This window comes from Coturnix japonica, chromosome 16 (genome assembly GCF_054131305.1).
Source record: "Coturnix japonica strain WE chromosome 16, WE-NBRP24, whole genome shotgun sequence".
Taxonomy (NCBI): Eukaryota; Metazoa; Chordata; class Aves; order Galliformes; family Phasianidae; genus Coturnix; species Coturnix japonica.
Window position 1 is genome coordinate 2,288,203 of NC_140678.1, and position 6,137 is coordinate 2,294,339.

Consider the following 6,137-nt stretch of genomic DNA (forward strand, 5'->3'; position numbering starts at 1 on the left):
CCTCCCCCACGTCGGTTCTGTTCCGTCCTGCTGAGCTCAACTCACAGGGTCCTTCTGCAGAGAAGAAACGAGCTTTGAGTCTCCATCCTCCTTCTGATCTTTATTGTTCCCTCCACGTGATGGAAAGGTGAATGGAGCGGCTTTCCTTCCCTCCCTCCATCCATCAGACACAGCAGTTGCTTTTGTTATTCGGATTTTGCAGGGTGGGGGGGGGATGGAGGAGAGTCTGCTTTTCAAGTTCCACCGGGGAATAAAAGTACAAAGGCAAGGAACGATCGTAACAGCAGCAGCAACAAAACGCATCCTTTGTTTGCTTATATATTAATTTAGGCGAGCTGGCGTTAATTGGAGGAGGAACCACAAGGCAGCAGCTTTTCTTTTTGCCATCTAAGGGCTGAGAGGATGTTAAAGTGGTTCTGTTCTTATGGTGCTGATGTGTGGCCATACAAAGCTGTCCCAGGTGCCATGAAGGTGATGGGCAGCTCATTTTGGTGTTCTACTCTTTGCATCATCAAAGAGGGGCACTGGGGGGGCTGGGGGGAGGATGGGGCTGCGTTGCCCACCTGTATGAAGCTGCAGGTTGGGGCCTGTGGCTGCGGGATCCCAGCAGGGCCGGGACAGCCCTGCCTGGCAGGAATTACCAGCGGTGTTAATTAGCATCTGAAACACGTCTGGGCTGATCGCTGGGGCACTGAGCCCGATTCCCAAGAACCCTTTGGCTCCTGTGTGTGATATGGAACCAACCACGGTGGCATTGAGTGTGTCTGCAATGCGCTCCAGTGGTGGCATCCCCTTGCTGTGACCCACAGTGGGGGTCCTGTGCTCTCTTTGCAGTCAGGGTACCCATCCGTACCCTGCTGGAAGCAGTGCCAACCTTCATTGGAAGGCACTGACTGATGGAGCATCCCTGCTACGTGGCTCACGTGTTCTGCTGCTTCATCCCTTTTGCTCTTTTCAAGTGAAAAACCTCACGTACTCAAAATAGCCTTTAAATGCTTCGTTGCTCGGCCCCATTCGAGCGCGTGCCGCCCTTCTCTCTGCCAACGGGTGGCACCGTTCCCATTTCTGCTTGTGACAAACCCTTTGGGCACCAAAACCCCGATGTTTTACCCACTCTCTAACTTTGCCTTTTCTACTGCTGTCAGCGCTGGGGGTGTGTGCTGTGTCAGACGGGGGGATGGCTGCGTGTCTGCTCCCACCCCTCCCACGTCACAGCGCAGCCATAGTGCAACCTTTGGGCCCATTGGGTGCTGCAGTATAGGGCTGGGACCCCCCAGGATGGGCTCCCCCCCCTTCTTTCCAAAGGGAGCTTTGGGGTCCCCCCCCCCGGGTCACCCCCCGTGCTTTGCGGGCTCTCCTCTCCCCCTTTCTGCCCCCCATACGCTCCTTTCAGAGCTCTTTGCTCTCCTCGCTTTCCCACAGCTCGGAGCCATTCTCCCAGCTTCAAAAGGTTTCCTAATTACCCTAATGAGGTCAGGAGAGACCAAACGCTTGTGTGACTTAACGGGGGGGGCTGGGAGGGAGGAGAGATCTCGGCTCGCACCTCCGTTGATGTATGCGGAGGAAAACAGCCTCTCCCACCTCCGTTCCTCTCCCCCACCTTCGTATCCAGCAGGGGGAAATAAAAAGGGAGATGTGGACAGAAGGTCTCAAATGTATCAAACAGCTTTTAAAACGAAATTCCTTTTGCCTGTCAAAAGAACAAACAGATACACCAAAAAACTGTCAGAATTAGTGTTGGAGTAATTGCAGAAGCTCTCCAAGGTTAATGCTCCATTAGCGAGCAGCTCTCGCACAGCTAAAAGCCGGGACGAGACAGGTTGTCAAAGGCTTGCTGGAGATTAAAGAGCTGCGCTCAGAGCCTCAGCTCTCGGTGGATGTTGTTTGGGAGGGGGGGGGGGGGATTGGGGCTGTTTGTGGGAGGGAGATAACAGCGCTGTGCTCTGTGCTGCCATGGCACCGCCAGGAGCACGGCCTGGCTGTGATGTGAAGCTTTGGGTGCTCCCATCTGAGCAGAGCCCACATATGGGCTGGTTTTTGGGTTGGTGGGGATGGGGATGTGCAGTGGGTGCTCCTGACCTGCCATGTATCGACACCTTGGGATGTGAGCAGAGCAAAGAGCTGCCTTACACTGAGCTGGGACCTGATTTCTTCCCTATTGAAACCCTTGGTTTTGGAGGAACCACCTGTTCCCACTTCCCTATGGGGCCTCGTGGCTCAATATGGGGCACTGTGGTCACAGGGCCTTGTGCAACACACTGGCACAGGGCTGAGCTTCTCATAAAGCAAAGTTCCATAGCAAAGGCATTCAGAACATGCTGGTGTGAAGCATCCCATGAGACCTGGGTCAGCTGTGGGCTGTGTTGTGCCTGCATTGCTTTGTGGCTGTGATGTGGGGTTGGGGTGGGATCTCCATTGGGCTCTGGTGCCATCCAGGAGGGTGAGAAGGGAGAAACACGAAGGGAAAGAGAAGGGAAAACTGATGGATAAAGAGGGGAAAGAGTGAATGTGCTGCAGGCAGAGGGGTGGTGGATGTGGGTCTGGGGGCTGCGTGTTGGCACAGGGCTGATGCAGGAAGGGGGAAGCAGAACAGCGGGCACAGGAAACGAACAATGTCCTAATTGGGAAATTAAAGCTTTCCTGTTCTTTTCTTTTCCTATCTTGATATAATTTGTAGTGATTAGACCTGGGGTGCAGCGCAACCAGACAATGCGAGCCTTCTGTACAAGAGCAAAACAAGGCTCCTGCACAGACCCCGTCTCTTTATTAAGTCGATTTGCATTCATAATCTTCATTTGCCGTTATTATTTTTCCCCCTTGTGCTTAGTGAGTGATATTAGCATAAAGTCCCTTTTTTCTTGTTTTCCATTCACGCTCAAGGTCAGAGACTTAGTGAGACACCGACGAAAACAATCCCTTCCTCACCCTCCTTTAATTCTTTGCAGAAACATGTCCTGGGGATTTTAACATAACAATCGCTGGAAGAGGAGGGGGAGAAACCTGAACAGAGAGTCCTTTCTGAGCTGGAAACGGGAGCTGCCTAAAAAGAGGGATGAAATGAGGGGAGCGCACGGCCCTGGGGTCGGGACTGGATGGGGGGGGGGTAAGGGGGATGCTCTGCTGTCCCCATCCCAACATCAGTGTTGGAGCTGCTGGGATGGGGGCAGCCACAGGGTGGGGGGGCACGATTAAAAGAGTGAAGGGGGGCAGGAGGAATAAATGTGTATATTTTAGTATAGGCAGAACTCGCACGGAGGAGGGGGGAGATGGGACACACAGCCCCAACCCAGGACCCTCTGACCCCTCCTCAGAGCTACACAGAGGGAATTCCCTTCCCAGGGCCCTCGGGGCTTTCGGTTCTCATCATTTCTAATTAGGGGGGGGGGAAAGCGAGGGTCGGGCGTGGGCTGTGCCCGGTGATGCGGTGCGGGGCTGCGGGCACACGGCAGATGGCGGCTGCTCGCTCTGATGGCCCCGACGTCCCCTCGGTGCTGCTGCAGCCCTCGGTACTCAGTGCTGGGCTGGTGCTGCGGTGTCCGCTGTGCTCAGAGATGTGTCTTATTTGGCACAATTGGTGGCTTGCTTCTCTTTTCTTTCTTTTTTTTTCCTCCTCCTAAGGATGCTTCAGGGCTTTCAGCGCTCAGATGCAATGGGAGTGTTTTCATGCCCCTTTAATGCTTCACTAAACAGTCTGAGACGCTGCCTCTTAATGCCCCACTAAAGCACAGGAGGCTGCAGAGCGGAAAGAGCACGAGAGGGAAGGGAGCTGATGGAGAGGGAAGGAGAGAAGGGAGAAGTCACCTTTACCTTCCTCTGGCTGCAAACTCCCACCCCTCACTGCTGCAAAGGCAGCTGGATGCTGAGCCCCCCCCCCAGCTCCTGCTGCACCCCCAGGGGAGCCCACCCTCCCATTGCAGCCCCGTGGTCAGTGCACACGTTGCATTGAGTCCTGTGGTTGGTGAGTGCGTTGCAGGGTTGGATGCTCCTCGTGCATCTGGAGGGGTGCTGGGCTGGGTGCTGAGTGCTGCTGGTGCTCCCAGCCCCACTTTAAGCCCCGGTGCATGCGATGGGTGAGGGATACAGCAGCTTCCCCCTATGAGATGAACTCCCCACACTGTGGGTCCCAGCTCTCAACGTTGTGAACGTCTCCCATAGCGATGGAGAAGGACAAGAGCCGGGGGTGGGGGGGGAAGGGAGAGACGGCAAGTTTTAACCTAACAAGGCAAAGTTTGCATCTCCTTCCGCTCCTCACCGAGGGGACGGTCGGTCCCGCGTTGTTAATTCCAGTCATTCCATCCCCGGCACCGCTTGCCCCTCTCGTTTGATCTGCGAGCACCAAAAGTAGCGCCTCGGGCTGCGACATCGGCATCTTCGGTCGCTATAGGAACTGCAGCCGGGGTCTCCCCCGTGTCCCCATCCCCATCGGCAGATGCGCTGCCGCCTCTGAAGCTGCGCATCAAGGCAACGAGCTGCTCCTGCCCGAAAGGAGACGAGTATTTTTTGTCTGAGCCGCGGAGCACAAAGCAGAGGTTATTGGTGTCACAGAACTCGGGGCTGAGCTGCTCTCTGCTCTCCTGATCCGGGAGGAGGGGAGGGGAAAGCTGTGCTTGGAGCTGGATGCAGGGGAGGAGGAGGAGGCTGCAGGTGCAGAACCCTGCAGCATCAATGCTGGAGCTTGGGGGGGGGGGCTTTGCTGCACTGCTGCTGACGTTGCTCTGCTGCAGCCCTGTGGGATGGGGGCTGCCCCTCAGCCCTCCTGTTTGCTCTGCTGTGCCCAAATCTGCTTCTGGCTGGGGTCTCATCCAAACCGGGGTCTCCCCTCCTCTCTGCCATTCCTTGTCCATGCCTGGCTCTGTGCTACACTGCAGGGACACGGGGCACTGTGCATGCAGCTGATGGGATGCCCAGTGTGTATCCAGGGCCGGGCTGCTTCTGTGCAGCACTGCTTGCTGTGCACACCCTCCTTGGTGTCCCCACATCGCTGCCATCCCGGCTCCCCGCTGCACCGTGATTGACGCTCCGTGCCGCCCGGCTCCCTCCACAACACCTCCACTTTCTAATTGCTGACAGTTATTTACTGTAAAGACAGGAGCACACGCACCACCAGCTCTGACAACTCATGTCAAAACCCCGCAAAGAAACTGTGTTTAGATGTCTTTATTTGTTTCCCCTCCTTTCCCACGCAGACCCATTCCTTCGCCCCTCTCCCTCCTGCCCTTCTCCCCCCATCCCATCCCACTCCCATCCCAGCCCTGATGCTCACACCCCATCCATGCCTCACTGGGCTCTGATGGACGGCTGCACAGCGGAGCCCTCAGCCGCCCGTGTGTGGATTTGCTGTCTCTCAGCCCCTCTGTGTTCCGACATAATTGGTTCTGCTCCGAGCAGTAAACAATGATGTGTGATGCATCAGTGAGCCCTAAACAGCACCTACACTCAATTAAAATAATTGGGCGCATGCCTCGGGCGGATTGCAGCCCCCTATGCTGCTTTTTTCCCCCCTTCTTTCTCTCCCTTTTTCCTCCCACCGGCCTCATCGTGTTGAGCTCCCATGGATCTAATGCTCCTCTTAGCACAGGACATTCCAGCACAGGTTCCAATACTCCAGCACAACCCCATAGAAATAATGATGACCCCAGGGAACATCCCCACGTCTCAGTTAAAAATGACTCTGTTCTATTTAGACGAGGTAACCAGAGGCCCCTCCGGACAGAGAGGAGTACAATTTTGTGTTTAATGATTCCATAATCTGATATAATATCGGGCCTGTAAGACATAATGAAGACCTGGGGGAGTTTATATCTTTGCAGCATTAAAGGGCCTCTGCTCGGGGACGCGGACAGGTGGAGGTTTTGGACTTTGATGCAGTCAAACATGTTTTTCTTGGGGTTTGTTTGACACGATTGAGAGGGAATCCAGGAGAGGAGCAAAGAGCTGGGAACAGCAATGCTTCCAACAGAGCCCAGTGCAGAAGGAGGGAACTCTATGGGGAGAGATATGTGGGGTGATGTGTCCTATAGCAAACACCAAGCAGGGGGGGCATCTCAGGTGACCATAGAGGCGATGCTCACCTAAAACATGATGGCAATGTGTGTGCATGCAGGAGCACTGTTAGCACACATCTCTGCACCCCACCA